Raw genomic sequence first — 18088 nt, forward strand, 5'->3', positions numbered from 1 at the left:
GGAGGGGTTCCACGCTGCCCAGGGGGCTGCCGCATGGTCGGGAACGTAAGCGCGGGCGTTTCTGGAGGCCACATCCAGAGAGCCTGCAAAGGACGTGCCTCCTTGAGGCCTAGAGTATCTTTTTCCAGCAATCGCTGGTGGATTTGGGAGGACAGCATACCTGCCATGAAAGTGTTCTGGATCAAGTGTTCCGTGTGTTCGCTCGCCAAAACTTGCGGGCAGCTGCAGTTTCTCCCCAACACCAGGAGTGCACGGTAGAATTCTTCCAGCGATTCCCCAGGGCTTTGTCACCTCGTTGCGAGCAGATGTCGGACGTAGATCTGGTTTACCAGGCGAATATAATGTCCTTTTAGCAGCTCCATTGCTGCATCAAAGTCTTCCGCGTCCTCGATGAGGGTGTAAATTTCCGGGCTCACCCTCGAGTGCAGGACTTGCATTTCTGTTCTCCCGTGGGTGTGTTTTCGGCCGTTCCGAGATATCCTTTAAAACACGCCAGCCAGTGCTTGAAGATTGCCGCTGAGTTCCCCGCGTGGGGGCTGAGTTGCAGTCACTCCGGCTTGATTCGGAGCTCCATCCTTTTAAAACTAGCTTATTAAATTGATGCACGATCAATGACCACTAAAGCGAGGTTGTAGTCCAACTGAAGGCTTTAATAAGCTAGATGTTTCCCCCAGCAGCTCAGGTACAGAATGAAGGCTACTGGGAAAGCATGGGCTCTTATACCCCGCCTAGCAGGGCGGAGCTACCATACAGTTTGACCAATGGGAAACATGCAATAACAACCAATGGTGTTCCAGCATTACCAGGTACCATAATACCTCTACAGAGACTACCACAATTACAAACATGTGTAAAATAACAGAAACACATAGAACACACTCCACAACCTCACAATCCACAGTTTGTACAATTTTACCCCCTACCCTCAACATCCCCCACGACGAACAGTTCCTCAAACAATGTCATGAGCAGCCCTCACCATGTCGCAAAGCCCTCCGCCGACGCCCTCAATTCAAATTTGATCTTTTTCAACCTGAGAAAGTCAAACAGGTCCCCCAGCCAGGCTGCTGCCACCCCTGGCGGCTTTTCCAACCTCTAATTTAGCAGAATTCCTCGCTGGGCAATTAGAGAGGCAAAGGCCACAACATCGCCCCTTTTCCCCCTTTCCCTCCATCAGCATCCGATACCCCAAAGATCACCACCTTTGGGTCCGGCCTGATCTCCACCCCCACAACTTTAGACAGCATCCCAAATACCGCTTCCCAGTACCTTTCCAGCTTCTCCCAGCCCCAGAACATGCGCGCATGATTTGCCAGCACCGCCCACACTTCTTGCTTACTGAATCTCACTTGAGTCATATGCACCCTGTGCACTACCTTGAGCTGAATCAAGCTCATCCTCGTGCAAGAGGTCAATTTCCACCCCCCCCCCCATCTTCTCCTCCCATTGGCACTTAATCCTCACCACTTGCGCCGTTCCCCGCTCCCCCCCCCCCCCGCTCCCCCAACCACCTATATATATCCCCAATCCTACCCTCTCCCGACTCGTCTGGGAGCAAGCAGTTGCTCCACTATGGTATATCCCGGCAACCCGGGAAACGCCCTCCACTCCTTTACCACAATGTCCCGCACCTGCATATACGTAAATTCACGATCCCTTGGCAACTCAAACCTCTCCTGCAACTTGTCCAATCCCGCAAACTGCCCTTCCAGATACAAGTCCCTCACCTTCCCCAGTCCCGCCTCTCTCCTCTTCCCGCTAACATCCCATCCATCTCCCCCAGCTTAACTCTGTGATTCCCACACAGTGGTGTCAACACCAATATCCCCTCTGACTTTTAAGTGCCTCCTCAGCTGGTTCCACACTCTGACCGTCGATTATACCACTGGGCTCCCCGTATACTTCCCCGGAGCTAACGGCAGTGGAGCCTTCACCATGGCCCTCAAACTGGATCCCTTATAGGACTCCCCCTCCATCCGAACCCACTCTGCTCCCCATCACCTCACCTTCTCCACGTTCACTGTCCAATAATAGTACAGCAGGTTCTGGAGCACCAACCCCCCTTTCTGCCTCTGTAGCAGGGCCATCTTTACCCTCAGCCGTTCCCGCCCATATAAACTCTGAGACACCGTCTCCAATTTCTGAAAGAAGTCCTTCGGGAGAAAGATCGGGAGGGTCTGGAAAAAAAAAGGAACCTTGGCAGCACATTCATTTTCAAAACCTGCACCTTCCCTGCCAGTGTCAGATGTAATGTGACCCATCCCTTAAAAAAAAGCGAATCTCCTCCACCAATGTTGTTAAATTCCCTTGTGAACGGTAGCCCATTCCCTCGTCACCTGAATCCCCAAGTACCTGAACCTTTCCCTCGCTACCTTAAATGGCAACTTACCCAAATTGGCCCCAGCCCTGCCACTTTCACCAAAAACACCTCGCTCTTTCCGGCATTCAACTTGTACTCAGAAAAGGCCCCAAACCTCTCCAATATTCCCATGATCCTATCCATACCCTTCAGCGGGTCCGCAAAAACAACAACAGGTCGTCCGCCTACAACTACATCCAGTGCTCCCTGCTCCCCTCACAATCCCCTGCCACACCACTGATTCCCTAAGAGCCATTGCCAAGGGCTCAATTGGCAGTGCTAACAGCGACAACGGACAACCCTATCTCGTACCTCTGTGCAGCTCAAAACTCCGCGTACTTGTCCCATGTGTATAAGGATGTTTAGGGTGTTTGCTTTTGCTGCGGTTGTTTTTTGTGGCTCTTCTTCTTCTTTGTTATGTATATATTTGAAAATGCCTCCAATAAAATGTTTTTCCAAAAAATAAATAAATAAAGAAGCACATTTGTATGAGCAGTTGTCGTGATAAGAGTTTTTCAAAAGGCAGCTATTGACAATCCTAATGCCTATTCCACATCGCTGTCGACACTGTGCGTGTGTGTGCAGGGATGGAGAAAGGGGGGAAGGAATTGTGGCATTTTGTCTCCTATTTCTGCTGAAATAAATAGAATCAGACACTGGGGCTGTTTTTAGATATGCCCTTTGTTTGTGCATGCAAACATTTATTAGATATAACTAATCTGACAATAATTGATGTGATTCAGCATTCTTCTGCAGTAACAGGTTGGCTGAGTTATAGATTTTGACCACTTAGCAAATGCTTTTCATTGCACAATTCAATCTAAACAAAATTTTACATCTGATAGAATTTGAAATTGCTCTGCTAAATGCTGTTTGATCACTGAATGTGTTAATTGTGCGTAGCATGAGACAATGAAATTTCTTTTCCAATTTTTTAAGTCATTCTGTACCAAATGAGTCAATTGGAAGAGGTATCACACAATGTAAATCAATGTTTGCATTGAACCGGAGTCATTAGGCTTGCTTCTGGTGAGAATTGACTGTCTAGTTTTATAAGTGGCTGTGCTGTTTCATTCTTCTAGCTTTGGGATTTTTGTGAGGGGCAAGGGGTAAGTCGACCTCCTCTACTTTCCAGAAACTCTGGATCCTATGAGTGGGACATTTCAGTTTAGAAGATGTATGTCATGGTTTTATTGGACTTAGGTCCTGAAACACATGGGTGGGATTCACCAACCCTCCACGCCGGAATCGTGCCAGCGCAGAGGCGGAGAATAGCCGTTCACGCGGGAAATCCGGTGCGACGGCGCTTCCGCGATTTTCCGCGGACCCTTCGGGGGGGGGGTGTGCCTCAGCGGTGGCCAGGCCTGCGATCGAGGGCCACCGATAGGCGGGCCATCGCGATCTGGGAGAGACCCACCTTCCTCCGCGCGGGCCCACTGTGTGGCTCCGCCATGTCGGCAGCGCCCGTGCTGAGGTGGACCGCCGTACGCATGCGCGGACCCTCTTATGGCTGCCATGCGCATGCAAGGCCACGCGGTCTGGCTAGCAGGGCCCCGCCGGTAGCCAGAGCTCCGGGACACACGCCGGGGCTCTGCTAGCCCCCTGGAAAACGGAGAATCACCACGGACCTTCAAGGAAAAAGTCCAGAGTGATTCTCGACCGTTTTGCGGTGGGCATGGAGACTTAGTCCCCAGAAGGGAGAATCCTACCCACTGTCTGTTTGGGGTTTCAGCAGCTGATTGCATTCCACCTTGGGCATAAGGAAGTCAATCATTCCCTCATCTATGGTCTGCTGAAATAGAGAACTGTGTCTGCTTTCTATGGCCTTGACTAGGCTCCACTGCAGCCACCTTGTCCTTGATGCACAATTTGTTGCAGTTCCACCATCTTCACAGACGTGAGTGCTGCTGACCCTCTGTCACTCCATCCTCTCCATTGTTCAGCCTATCTTCAACTCCCACTTTCCACTCGTGGGCTTTGGCACATCTCCATGCCTCGTTCTTACACCATTTGAATCTTTTCAGGAGTGCCAATATCCTGTCCATGGCAATTGAGACTGCCCTCATCAAAGTCACCAATTCAACACTGTGACACATTATTGTTCCTAGTCCTCTGCAGCTATCAACATAGTTATCTTAACTGCCCTTCCCCATCACCCCCCTCGATGACCTACATCTGTGCCTCTCACAGTCCCACTTCCACCTTCCCAATGTATGACTTCTCTTCTGTCTGCATCCTCTTATTCTAAATACATACTGGATTTCAGTAGCAATATCCCCTTTAAATTTTCATTGTACTTTGTAGACTTCAAACTCCTCTGAGCACCATTTCTGTTTTTTCACAGGCAGCTTACATTTTAAAAGTCACTTAACTTGCACAAATTTGAGAGTGGGGTCCCTGTTAATTTCAATGAGAGGAGCATTCCAGACTGTGGTAATCACCACTGTTGTACATATTAGAAGATGTGTGGTATGACCCTGTACTACGGTACGGGGGTAGTCCCTACCTGCTGGCTCCGCTCAGTAGGCGGAGTATAAATATGTGTGCTCCCTATACAGCATCGCTGGTACATGCGAGCACCTTAGAGGGAACATTGCTGAGCAGCATTATCAATAGTTTAGGGTTGGCTTTCATCTGTTTGTTTAGATGGCCTGCTCTGCCATTGCCTTCAGATCTATGTTTGCCATTATGCGTTCAAAGTGCCTGTCCAATGTTAAAGTCATGCATAAGTCAGAGTTTCATGGAACTCACACCCTAACCTTTAGTTCCATTTTCATTCATGGACGGCACGGTGACACAGTGGCTAGCACTGCTGCCTCACAGCGCCAGGGACCCGGGTTCAATTCCGGCCTTGTGTAAACGGCTGTGTGGATTTGCACATTCTCCCAGTGTCTGCGTGGGTTTCTTCTGGGTGCTCCAGTTTCCTTCCACATTCCAAAGTTGTACAGGTTAGGTGGGTTGGCCAAGCCAAATTGCCCCTTCGTGTCCATGGATGTGTAGGTTAGGATAAGGGGTTATTGGGGTAGGATGGGGAAGTGGGCTTGGGTGGAGTTCTCTTTCAGTGGGTCGGTGCATACTCGATGGGACAAATGGCCTCCTTCTACACTGTAGGGATTCTATGATTGTATCTCTACTCCACCCTACGCATTGATCTGTTCTGCCTTTGCCAATATCCATAAACTCCCAATCATTCAGTTTATCAAATTTAATCTCGTTTTGAACCTAATCTTTACCACTTTACTCAGCTCATGATCCCCATTCTCCACTCTTCCTATTCAGGCACACAGCATGTTCTCTCTCAGCTCTATCCTCAGCGATGGAGCCTTCAGCCATTTTGTGCCCCTAAAACTTGATTCTTGCGACATCGCTGACCATCTATGGGCACTTTTTCAGCACCAATGACTATTTCCTCCAAACTGTTTCTTACTCAGCTCAGTCCTCTAATTATGAGATGCATCTATTCCTCCATCTTTCTTCTCTTAGATTGTCAGATGTTGTCACTAGCTGAACATGGACACAGTTGGTTCTCTTGCTACACATGGTGTGTTTTTGTTCTAAAAGACTTTCATACACGCGGGGCAAACTTCTTTCTGTTTACAGATTCTCGTCACTATTTATATCAATGAAGCACCATTGAGGAATGTATTCATGCATTATTTATTTGATTCTACTTCATGTTAAATAGTGCAAATCAATAATTGGAACAATCCACTGATTGAGATGAGCTGGTGCAAAGAACAGGGCTGGTGATTTTGTGCTTGCATATCACTAATTAAACAGCAACTTTAGCAAAGTCTGAAATTGCATTTTTTGAAACTTTTGATGGGAAGGGGCATTGAAACAGTAGGAATTTAATCGGGCTGGTTTAGCACACTGGGCTAAATAGCTGGCTTTTAAAGCAGACCAAGGCAGGCCAGCAGCACGGTTTAATTCCCATACCAGTCTCTCTGAACAGGTGCTGGAATGTGGCGATTAGGGGCTTTTCACAGTAACTTCATTTGAAGGCTACATGTGAGAATAAGTGATTTTCATTTCAATTGGCTGAAAAAACTCTGAGCTATAAGTCCATAAGCGTAGGAACAGAAGTAGGCCATTCGGTCCATCGAGTCTGCTCCACCATTCAATGAGATCATGGATGATCTGAATCTGAACTCCATTTTCCCCTTATCCTCATAACCCTTGATTCCCTGACTGATTAAAAATCTGTTTATCTCAGCCTTAAACACATTTCACGGCCCAGCCTTTACTACTCTCTGAGGTGAGGAATTCCACTGTTTCACTACTGTTTGAGAGAAGACATTTCTCCTCATCTCTGTCTTAAACTCTGAGATTATTCCCTCTGATCTTTGACTTTCCCACATCCTCTCAACATCTACCCTGGCAAGCCCCTCAACAATCCACTGTGGTAACCTAGAAAGGCCGAGCTTTTAGGCCTGATTAAAATTGGCCATTTTAAATTAAAGAATTGGGCATTTGATGCACGATCAATTGAACAAAGAGTTGGATACAACTGAGGCTTTATTGCTCTAAGATGTGTGGCATCCCACAGCAGCTGGCGAAATGGCTGCTGAATGGAGGACACGTATATTTATACTCCGTCTACTGGGCAGAGCCAGCAGCAGGGACTACCGGCGAACCTGTAGTACAGGTCCTACCTGACATCACCTAATAAAGGTGTAACAGTGGTTTACCACATTCACCCCCTGTTAAAATTGAGTCCGGCAGGGGTGGTGGAGAACTATATACAGCAATGAATCTATATTTACAGTATTTGAGCAGAAAGAAAATGTCTTTTGAAGTCTGGCGGACCAGTTAGAGGTTTAACCGGTCCGGTGCCTTGATGTTCTGCTGGGAGCGATGTAGTGGTGGCGGCAATGTCGATGCTGGCCCGATGTTCGGTGACTCCGGGAGCGTGCCAAAATCCTCTTCATCCTTGGGCGTGGGCAAGGGAAGGACGGATGGTCCTGGTGGGGTTAATGCTGGGCGCACCGGGGAAGGGGAGAGTGGCACCGGGCCGGAGGGGTGTGTATGTGTGGAACCTGCTGGCGCCAGGTCCCTGAGAGAGACAGTATCCTGGCGGCCGCCGGGGTACACCGCGTAGGCATACTGGGGGTTTGCATGGAGCAATTGCACCCTCTCCACCAACGGGTCCGCCTTGTGGAGTCGGACGTGCCTACGGAGCAGGACTGGTCCTGGAGCTGCGAGCCAAGTCGGAAGCGACACCCCGGATGTCGACTTCCTGGGGAAGGCAAAAGGACGTTCATGGGGTGTGTTGTTAGTGGTGGTGCACAGCAGTGACCGAATGGAGTGGAGTGCATCAGGGAGGACCTCCTGCCAGCCAGAGGCTGGGAGGTTCCTGGACCGTAGGGCCAGTTGGACAGCCCTCCATACTGTCCTGTTCTCCCTCTCTACCTGCCCGTTTCCCCGGGGGTTATAGCTGGTCGTCCTGCTGGAGGCGATACCCCTGCTGAGCAGGGACTGACGCAGCTCATCGCTCATGAATGAGGATCCCCTGTCACTGTGGATGTAGGCGGGGAAACCGAACAGAGCGAAGATAGTGTTTAGGGCGTTAATGACAGTGGCAGACGTCATATCGGGGCATGGGATGGCGAAGGGGAATCTGGAGTACTCATCGACCACACTGAGAATGTACGTGTTTCGGTCGGTGGAGGGGAGGGGCCCTTTGAAATCCACGCTGAGGCGTTCAAAGGGGCGGGAGGCCTTCACCAGGCGCGCACGGTCCGGCTGGTAGAAGTGCGGCTTGCACTCCGCACAAACCTGGCAGTCCCTGGTGATTGTCCTTACTTCCTCGACGGAGTAGGGCTGATTGCGAGCCTTGACAAAATGGTACAACTGTGTTGTCATAATATACACCAGTATATCATGGTGCAGACACACACACTGATGGACACACAGCGGGACCAATCAACACACACAACACCGCAGCCAATCACCAGTTAGAGCACACTCACTATATAGAGGGCATCAGAGTTCCCGCTCATTCGGGATGCAGCCTCCCAGAAGGACAGAGTTTACAGCGTTCAGCCCAGTTCTTCACCATGTGCTGAGTGCAGAGACTGGTGAGGACAGGCATAGTCTTTAGTTTAATCTAACATCGTGTTAACCCACAATGCAAGTATGTTCAACAGTTTCTAACTTAATAAAATAGTGTTGTACTATTTTAAGTGTTGGTGGCCTGTATGTGTTCCACGGATCCAGAGCACCCAACACATCATGGTACCAGTAGTTGAGGGATGTTAGAACTTCTTAGACCTACCTGCCTTCCTACCATGCCTTCCACCAGCATACAGCCATCCTGCAAAATGGACAGCGTCCGCCCGCCGCCGCTGCTCCGCATCACCGGTAACCTGGGGCCAACTGGAATATATTCAAACAACGCTTCCAGCTCTACCTGGAAGCCACAGACCGGGACGCTGCCTCAGACACCAGGAAGATCGCTCTCTTCCTATCCACGGCCGGGGAACATGCCATCCACATTTTCAATTCTCTCACCTTTGCTGATGGTGAAGACATATCAAAATTCAAGACGGTCCTCCTTAAGTTTGACAGTCACTGCAACATCGAGGTGAATGAAAGTTTCGAGCACTATGTATTCCAACAGCGTTTGCAGGGTAAGGATGAACCTTTCCAGTCCTTTCTCACCCACCTCCGCATCCTTGCGCAGTCCTGTAATTACGGGCCCACCTCCGACTCTATGATACGCGACCAGATCGTTTTTGGTGTTCAGTCGGACCCCCTACGCCAGCAGCTCCTCAAGGTAAAGCAGCTCACTCTAGCAATTGCCATCAAGACCTGCGTGCTACATGAACACGCCACCAGTCGGTAAGGTCCCCACAAGGCAGAACAGGTCCAAGCAATCGAGCAACCCCAGGGCCTCAGCCTGGATGAGGGCGGCCATTTCGCGCGCTTTTCGCGGACTCCCCGCTTGTGCGCACCGAACGAGGGGACGGGGACGTCGACGAACGTACTGCGCAGGCGCGCACCACGTACGACCGCACCGCGCATGCGCGGTGGCGCAGGGAACGTACTGACGCTACAATGTGCGGCAACTGTGGCTCCGCCCACTTAAAGCGGCAATGCCCTGCCAAATCCCGACGATGCCTGCGATGTGGCAAACTTGGCCACTATGCTGCTTTATGCAGATCAGCTCAGCCTGCCAACTCGCAGGAATGTCCGGGCCATTCAACCCACGGTCACCGAGCCCGATTCGGACCTGTGACCCGATATTGACACCAAGGATCCGAAGGCGCCTTTTCGAGTCGGTATCATTACAAAAAACAGGGTGTCCCCGAAGCAAAGAATCCAGCCTCTTTCGGTGTACAGCATCGATCCAGACGATGAGTGGTGTGCTACCCTTACGGTCAACCGGTCCCAAATACGATTCCGCCTGGATACCGGTGTCTCCGCCAATCTCATTGACCTCCAAAGCCTTCGTGTCAAACCAGCCATCCTGCCATCAGCCTGCCCGCTATTAGATTATGATGGCAATGCCATTGCTGCCAGCGGCTCGTGTCAACTTGAAGTGACGCACAGGTCACGCAAAGCCATCCTTCCCTTTGAAATTGTGGGCTCCTCGAAAGCCTCCCTGCTTGGCGCGCAGGCATGCAAGCTATTGAACCTAGTTCAGAGAGTTCACTCTCTCTCCTGCTGACGCATCTGCCTTTCAGGACACTGACTTCAGGGCGCAGCTCAACGCCATTATCAACCAGTACCACGACGTCTTCGAGGGCATGGGCATGCTCCCGTACACCAACAAGATTTTATTAAAACCGAACACCACACCTGTGGTGCACGCACCTCGCAGGGTCCCAGCACCCCTTAAGGACCGCCTCAAGTAGCAGCTGCAGGACATCCAGAACCAAGGAGTGATTTCCAAAGTCACGGAACCGACCGACTGGGTCAGTTCCATGGTATGTGTAAAAAAGCCTTCCGGCGAATTGAGAATTTGCGTTGATCCCAAGGATCTAAATCGCAATATTATGAGAGAGCACTATCCAATTCCCAAGCGCGAAGAGCTCACATGTGAGATGGCTCGCGCCAAGCTCTTTACCAAACTCAACGCCTCAAAAGGATTCTGGCAAATCCAGCTCGATAAATCCAGCAGGAAACTTTGCACTTTTAACACCCCCTTTGGAAGATATTGTTACAACAGGATGCCATTGGGATCATCTCTGCATCAGAAGTGTTCCTCCTGAAGCTGGACCGCATTGTTATCCCGCACAGCATGCGCCAGCTTGTCTTGGAACAGCTACACGAGGGCCATCTTGGCGTGGAGAAGTGCTGCCGACGGGCCCGAGAGGCAGTGTATTGGCCCGGCATCAATGATGACATCGCCGACACAGTGCTCAACTGCCCCACCTGTCAGCGCTTCCAGCCGGCCCAACCACAGGAAACCCTACAGCCCCATGAGTTGGTCACATGCCCTTGGTCCAAGGTTGGCATCGACCTGTTCCACGCGCTGGGCAGGGACTATGTTCTGATTGTAGACTATTTTTCAAACTACCCGGAGGTGGTACGTTTGCACGACATCACCTCGTCTGCAGTCATCCGTGCCTGTAAGGACACCTTTGCTCATCACGGCATCCCGCTCACTGTGATGTCGGACAATGGGCCCTGCTTCGCAAGCCAGGAATGGTCCAACTTTGCCAGGAGGTACAGCTTTGTGCATGTGACATCCAGTCCCCTGTACCCCCAATCCAATGGCAAAGCGGAGAAGGGCGTCCACATCGTCAACCGGCTCCTCTGCAAGGCTGCTGATGCAGGATCCGACTTCTACCTCGCCCTGCTGGCCTATCGCTCGGCCCCACTGTTCACTGGCCTGTTGCCAGCTGCTCATGGGTCGCACCCTGAGGACGATGGTGCCGTCCATTCACGTCCCAGACTTCGACCACGTTCCGGTCCTTCGCCGGATGCAGCTGTCTCGTGCACAGCACAAGGCGGCTCATGACGCCCGTGCAGCTGATCTCCCTGCTCTGGCTCCAGATGACGTTTGCATCCATCTTCCGAATGGTGGCTGGTCTGCAACTGCTGTGGTTCTTCGGCAGGTGGCTCCCCGCTCGTTCCTGGTTTGTCTACCGGATGGTTCCATTCTGCGCCGTAATCACCATGCCCTTCGTCCCGTTCCGCGCTCGCTACGTGATCCTCCGCCAGTGCCACGCCCTCCTGTTGTCCCTGACCTGGACTATGCAGAGATTCCGGTAACTCTGCATCCTCCTCACTCTGACGCAGTCCAGCCCGCTCCTCAGCTGGTGGCTCCTGACCCACCCTTGAGGCGGTCAACCAGAATTCGTCGCCCACCTCAGAGACTTAATTTGTGAAATTTGCACTAATGGACTCTCTGGTCTGTTCTGTTCTTCCGTTTAATCGTTCAAGTAGTTTGTATATAGTGTTCATCTCGTTATTTGTGTGACACACTGTTTTTTCTGCACCAGGCGCCTTCCCATGTAAATAGCTTAGTTTTATGTACATAGTCCTGTAAATATTTCGCACACACCTAGTCAGGAACATTCACCACACACTATTTATTGTCATGCAGGCACATTTGTTTATATAAAAGGGGGGATGTCATAATATACGCCAGTATATCATGGTGCAGACACACACTGATGGACCCACAGTGGGACCAATCAACATACACAACACCACAGCCAATTACCAGTGAGAGCACACGCACTATAAAGACAGGGGACATCAGAGTTCCCGCTCATTCGAGTAGCAGCTAGCTAGGAGCACAGAGCTCACAGCCTGCAACACAGACATTCACCATGTGCTGATTGCATCAACTGGTTAGGACAAGGCAAAGGTCTTTAGTTAAACCTGGTATCATATTTACCCACAGTTCAAGTATGTTTAAATAGTTAACCTTTTAATAAAATAGTGTAGCACTCCTTCAAGTGTTGATGACCTGTATGTGAACCAGGACAACCAACTCATCAGTAGGGGCCTGCCGAATTTGAGGGTTAGGCTCTGAAGATTGCACGGGAGTCCAGGCCTAGCAGTAGAGCAGCGCAGAGGTTAGGGAGGACGTAGAGGTGGAAGCCGCTGAATTCTACGCCCTGGACCATGAGTGTGACCGTACAGTAGCCCCAGATCGTGGCGGAATGGGATCTGGAGGCCAGGGAGATTCTTTGTTTGGCGGGTGTACTGCGAGGGAGCAGCACCTTACCGTATCCGGGTATATGAAGTTTTCGGTGCTCCCGGAGTCCAGCAGGCAAGAGGTCACCTGGCCGTTGATTTTCATGCTGGTCGATGCGGTGGCCAGGTTGTACGGACAAGACTGGCCGATCGTCACTGAGGCGAGTCGTGGTCGGTCGTCGCTGGCGTCAGATGATGGGGAGCCTGGGGGGCTCAGGTCCTGGAATGCTGTCGGTGTCAATGCCCCATGGGGGAGACAAGATGGCGGCGACTGAAGATCCTGCGGGGGACAAAATGGCGGCGCCCATGGGCCGCACGTTGTGGAGGTTGGAGAAGATGGCGGCGCCCATGGGCCGCACGTGGACTGAGGGGGAGAAGATGGTGGCGCCCACTGGCTGCGGGTGGTCCGGGGAGATAAAGATGGCGGCGCCCATTGTGTGTAGGCTAGGGGGGTGGGGGCGATAGCGGCGACTGCGCGGGCTTGGAACACCGCGGCGAAGTGCCCCTTTTTGCCGCAAGCCTTGCAAAGGGCCGCGCGGGCTGGGCAACGTTGGCGAGGGTGTTTCTGCTGTCCGCAGAAGTAACATCGGGGGCCCCCAGGGTGTGCGGGCTGGTGTGTGGCGCAGGCGTACTGGCTGGGTAAGGCCCACGCTGGGGTGGCTGTCTGTGGGGTCCATGATGCTTAGGAGGGGTGGGCCACGCAGCTGGGGGTTGGGGGTGTGTGGGCCTGACTGTTGCGCGAGGCGACCGTCATAGAGAGCGCTAGCTTGTTTGTCTCAGCTAGATCGAGCGTGGCCCCTTCTAACAGTCTTTGGCGTTTGAGGTCTGACCCCATCCCCGTTACGAACATGTCCCTCATAAGGAAGTTCGAATGTTCAGTGGCCGTAATGGCCTGACAGTCACAGTCCTGGACGAGTGGGATTAAGGCCCGCCAAAAGTCTTCCATGGACTCACCAGGGAGTTGAGAGCGAGTGGCGAGTATGAGCCTGGCGAAGAGCGTGTTCGTTTTCTGTGCGTAGTTTTCTTTGAGAAGCGCCATGGCGTCGGCGTAGTTCGGGGCGTTCTGGATCAGCGGAAACACGTTGGAGCTTAACCTTGAGTACAGGGTCTGTATCTTCTGAGCCTCCAGAACAGGGGTGGCGCTGAGTTGATGTACGCCTCGAAGCAAGCTAGCCAGTGATTAAAGTCCTTGTTGGCGTTGCTTGATTGCGGATCTAGCTGCAGGCGATCTGGTTTGATACGGAGGTCCATCTGTCAGAAAATTTTAGAGCAATCAATTGAACAAAGACTAGAGTTGGATACAACTGAGGCTTTATTGCTCTAAGATGTGTGGCCTCCCACAGCAGCTGGCGAAATGGCTGCTGAATGGAGGGCACGCATATTTATACGCCGCCTACTGGGAGGAGCCAGCAGGCAGGGACTACCGGCAAACCTGTAGTACAGGTCCTACCTTACATCACCTAATAAAGGTGTAACAGTGGTTTACCACAGCATTTTAAAATCGTTCTGCAGTCAAACCTCAGGCAGGCTCTTGAAATTGAGACTTGACCAAAGTCAAATACATAATCAACAAACAAGCTGCCAAAACATGTCTGGACCTGCCCCGCCAATCACCCATCAGGAGATCATTGCACCATGTTGATATGCACAGGTCTATTGTCACCCAGAGTTCGTGCTGTTACCTTATATGGGAACAGGTTATGTGCAGCCCATAGCACCAGAAATGAAACACCTGGGACGGCTCAGGTATCCTGTCAAATGGTCATCAACTGGATCATTGGGTGCTGAGACTCCCTCTGAGGCATTATTGGCAGAAAGCCAGGAGAAAAATTGTTTTGTTATGCTCTTGTCGTGGCATAAGCTGCTTCCTTGATGTGCACTCTGACAAAGGAAGGTTCAGACTTGGAGATAGCTTCAGCACGTTTATTAAACTATTAACAATTCTCCTACTTGGATTCGACGCTACTGTTAATCCTGCTATAGCTACTCAGACTGACTAACCAGTCTGCTACAATTCACGTGGTGGGGGTGATGTTCAATCAACCCTGTGTCTGTACTCACTGAGAGTCTCCACTGGAAAGAGGATGATCATGTGTGCAGTGTCCTTATATATGGGTTGGTGTAATGCCCCCCTGTGGTAGTGTCACCTCTGTGTGTATCGTGAATGCCCATTGGTGGTGTCCTATCTTACTGACCTATTGGTTACCTGTCTGTGTGTCATGTCTCTGGTGTTCCCTTTAGTGTCTAGCTAGGTGTAGTGTATGTACATTAACCCTTTGTGTACTTACAGTGATGTATATCACCACATCCCCCTTTTTTCGTGTTACATATTTTCTGTACAGCGTTAAAGAATATTGAACAAGCTAGGTAGATGGGTGATACTCTGTACAAGTTATGATAACAGTGATCATTAAACAATAAGTCCAAATCATATGCATGAGTCCAAAGTTCATTAATTATTATGGTCGAGTGGCTTTCTTGTTTGGTTGGTGAGTTGGTGATGTTGATGGTGGCATTGCATTGTAAACACCATCAGTGTCCCTGTGCTGAAGGAACCAAGTGGTCAAATCACTTTGTTGTCTGATTTGGACTCTTTTTTTCTTTCGATGCATGTGGTGGTAATTCTTGATGGCCCCTGTCTTGAAAGCCAGCTTGCTTGTTGGTAGTGCAGCAAACGTGAATTGGTAAGATGGATCGTCCCGCCATGGTATGTCATTGTACTGAGCTGAGCAGTAACAGTGTCCCTCATTTGCAGAGTTGTACCATGTCGTACCAGTCGTAGTTCCATTGTTGTTGTTTTTGTCGTGCTTGTTGTCGAAGCTGTTGCCTTTGGTACGCTTCTTGCTATTGTCTTTGATGTTGTTGTGTTGGTTGGTTTTGTTGTCGTGTTTGCTGTGCTCAAGGACCACACTCTGTGGATAATACGAGTCCTTCACACAGTTACTCGTGTCAGCGTCCGTTGTGGCATCTGCTGTCTCCTTGAGCGTGCCGTCATTGAGTTTGCGGTGCTCCCCATCTGGAGTCATGTCCGGCTTACTTGAATCAGATTTGGCTTGTCGATGCTCCCCGTCTGGAGTCATTTCAGGTTTACTTGCATCTTCTGAGGTTTCTTGATGCTTCACGTCCGGAGGCAAAACATTCAGGAATGCATTTGCTTGTGGAGAGGCTCGGGCGAATGAGGTATGAATTAACGTGGTGTCACCAAAGTCACCAGTAGTCTCACTGTGATTGTCGAGTGCCTCTGTACATTCTAGCTGAGGTCTGTCATGTTGCACATCTGGTATGGGAAGTGGGATGCCGTCGTCACTTGTCTCACATACAGTGGGTAGAGTCTCAGTGTCTTCATGTTGTTCACTTGAGTGTGGTAGACTGTCAGAGTCTTCTTTCTTGTTCATTGGAGCGTGATAGACTGTCATAGTCTTCCTCTTGTTCACTGGAGCGTGGTAGACTGTCATAGTCTGCTTGCTGTACCCTTGAGAATGGCAGACTGTCATAGTCTTTCTGTTCTTCACTTGAACGTGGCAGACTTGCATCGTCTGCTGCTGGTTGCTCAGAGGAGGTTGCTAGACCCTCATGGTCTTGTTCATGCAAGGATTGCTCTTTGGAGTTTTGCATTGCTTCGATCGTGGAGTCTGTCCACGAGCTCGCTGTGGAGTCTTTCATCGCTTTCTGTGTGGAGGCTGGGACCCTTTATGGTGCGTGGACCACTTTCTGTGTGGAGTCGGGGACCCTTCGTGGTGCATGGACCACTCTCTGTGTGACAGCAGGCCGCTCTCTGTGGGCTTGTTTCGCTCTCTGTCTCTTGGTGTCAGGCCGCCGCATAATCCTGCACTCACGAGTCGGGGTGTCATATCTGCTGGGCAGAAGATCCTCAAATCCGAAGAACTCATGTCGGGGTCGTCAATGTGCAACACGTCTAGTTGTGGTTCGGATTTGGTACTGGGGTAGCCTCCCAAGGTGCAAGCTTCGTCTGAGTTGTTGTCTTCCAAGACCATATCATCACGTTTTGTGTCGGAGCTGGCATTGGGCTCGCGATGTCCAAAGAAGAATTCATGGTCTGAGTCATAGTCTTCAAGAACTGTATCATCTCTTTGGGCGGTGCTAACTGCTTGTTGCAGGGTTCTGCGGAGGTTACTTTCAGCTACTGGTCGAATTTCAGGCATTGTGCTGTCGTTCCATGTGAAAGAATCTGGTTTTGAGGCTTTAATTGTTTTTTTTTGTGCTTTGGGACATTTCCCCTTTAAGTGGGTGTGGTCCGGGGCCTCTGACGTCACAACGCTTGTGACGCAGTGCGTAGGAAGTGGTTGCACATGCGCATATCGCTGTTCCTTTACTTGGGGCCTTTTTCGCAAGTGCGCATGCGCGGCTTCTCACCTTTTCTTCTTGTATGTTCCTCGCAGAATTCTTGGAATTTGTCCAGGACTGCCTGGAAGTCGCTCTTGTTTTGCCCCTTTGAGTATTAGAAGGTCTGGAAGATTTCATCTGCTTCTGGACCCACGATGGTAAGTAGAAGCTTTATTTTTTTCTGCATCCGCCACGCCCTCTAGGTCGCACGCTACCAGGTCGATCTCGAATCTCTGCCTGAACCAACACCAATTTTCACTGAGATTGCCTTGGTACCTGAACGGTTGTGGAACCGGAATCCCGAACATCATCTTGCCTGGCTGTTGTTGCTGGTTGTCACTGTTTGTTGAGTTTTTAACTATATGGATTGAAACAGTTCACTCCTAGAATCATGTTTTGTTATGCTCTTGTCGTAGCATAAGCTGCTTCCTTGATGTGCACTCTGACAAGGAAGGTTCAGACTTGGAGATAGCTTCAATACGTTTATTGAACTATTAACAATTCTCCTACTTGGATTCGACGCTACTGTTAATCCTGCTATAGCTACTCAGACCGATGAACCAGTCTGCTACAATCCACGTGGTGGGAGTAATGTTCAAACAACCCTGTGTCTGTACTCACTGAGAGTCTCCACTGGAAAGAGGAAGATCATGTGTGCAGTGTCCTTATATATGGGTTGGTGTAATGCCCCCCTGTGGTAGTGTCACCTGTGTGTGTATCGTGAATGCCCATTGGTGGTGTCCTATCTTACTGACCTATTGGTTGCCTGTCTGTGTGTCATGTCTCTGGTGTTCCCTCTAGTGTCTAGCTAGGTGTAGTGTATGTACATTAACCCTTTGTGTACTTACAGTGATGTACATCACCACAGAAATGGCAAAAGGGTGCGAAGGCAGAGGGATTAAATCAGGCACCCAAGGCACATCAGCAGCGAAGATTTGGCGTGTGAGGTGACCTTGACCAGACCGGAAAAGTGAAGACCAGACAGAAGGAAGGAAGGAAGAGACTGTTAGCGAGAACCACCTTCATGAAGACAGGCCAGAGGAATTCCAGCAATTAGATCCACAACCTGACAAGCCATCTTTACGAGTAGTAGACACTGATCTTGGTTACCTTTGGTATTTTGTGGGTAACATGAGAGTTAATTGTGTTAATAAATATTGTTGAATTGTGAACTTTTGTTTGTGGTTTGTTCTCCTCGTAAATCAAGACACCTTAGGTCAGTACTTTTGT

The 18088-nt window shown here is 50.3% G+C and overlaps 1 long non-coding RNA gene across 1 annotated transcript in view; it reads left to right on the top strand.

Annotated features, from left to right (window-relative positions):
* LOC140406751 (uncharacterized) overlaps nt 1-17791 on the top strand; it is a 67429-nt gene extending 49638 nt beyond the window's left edge. The window contains exon 3 of the long non-coding RNA XR_011939276.1: nt 17709-17791. This is a non-coding gene — a long non-coding RNA (uncharacterized lncRNA). The remainder of the gene's footprint in view (nt 1-17708) is intronic.
* The last annotated feature ends 297 nt before the right edge of the window (nt 17792-18088 follow it).

Source organism: Scyliorhinus torazame, unplaced genomic scaffold (genome assembly GCF_047496885.1).
Source record: "Scyliorhinus torazame isolate Kashiwa2021f unplaced genomic scaffold, sScyTor2.1 scaffold_838, whole genome shotgun sequence".
Taxonomy (NCBI): Eukaryota; Metazoa; Chordata; class Chondrichthyes; order Carcharhiniformes; family Scyliorhinidae; genus Scyliorhinus; species Scyliorhinus torazame.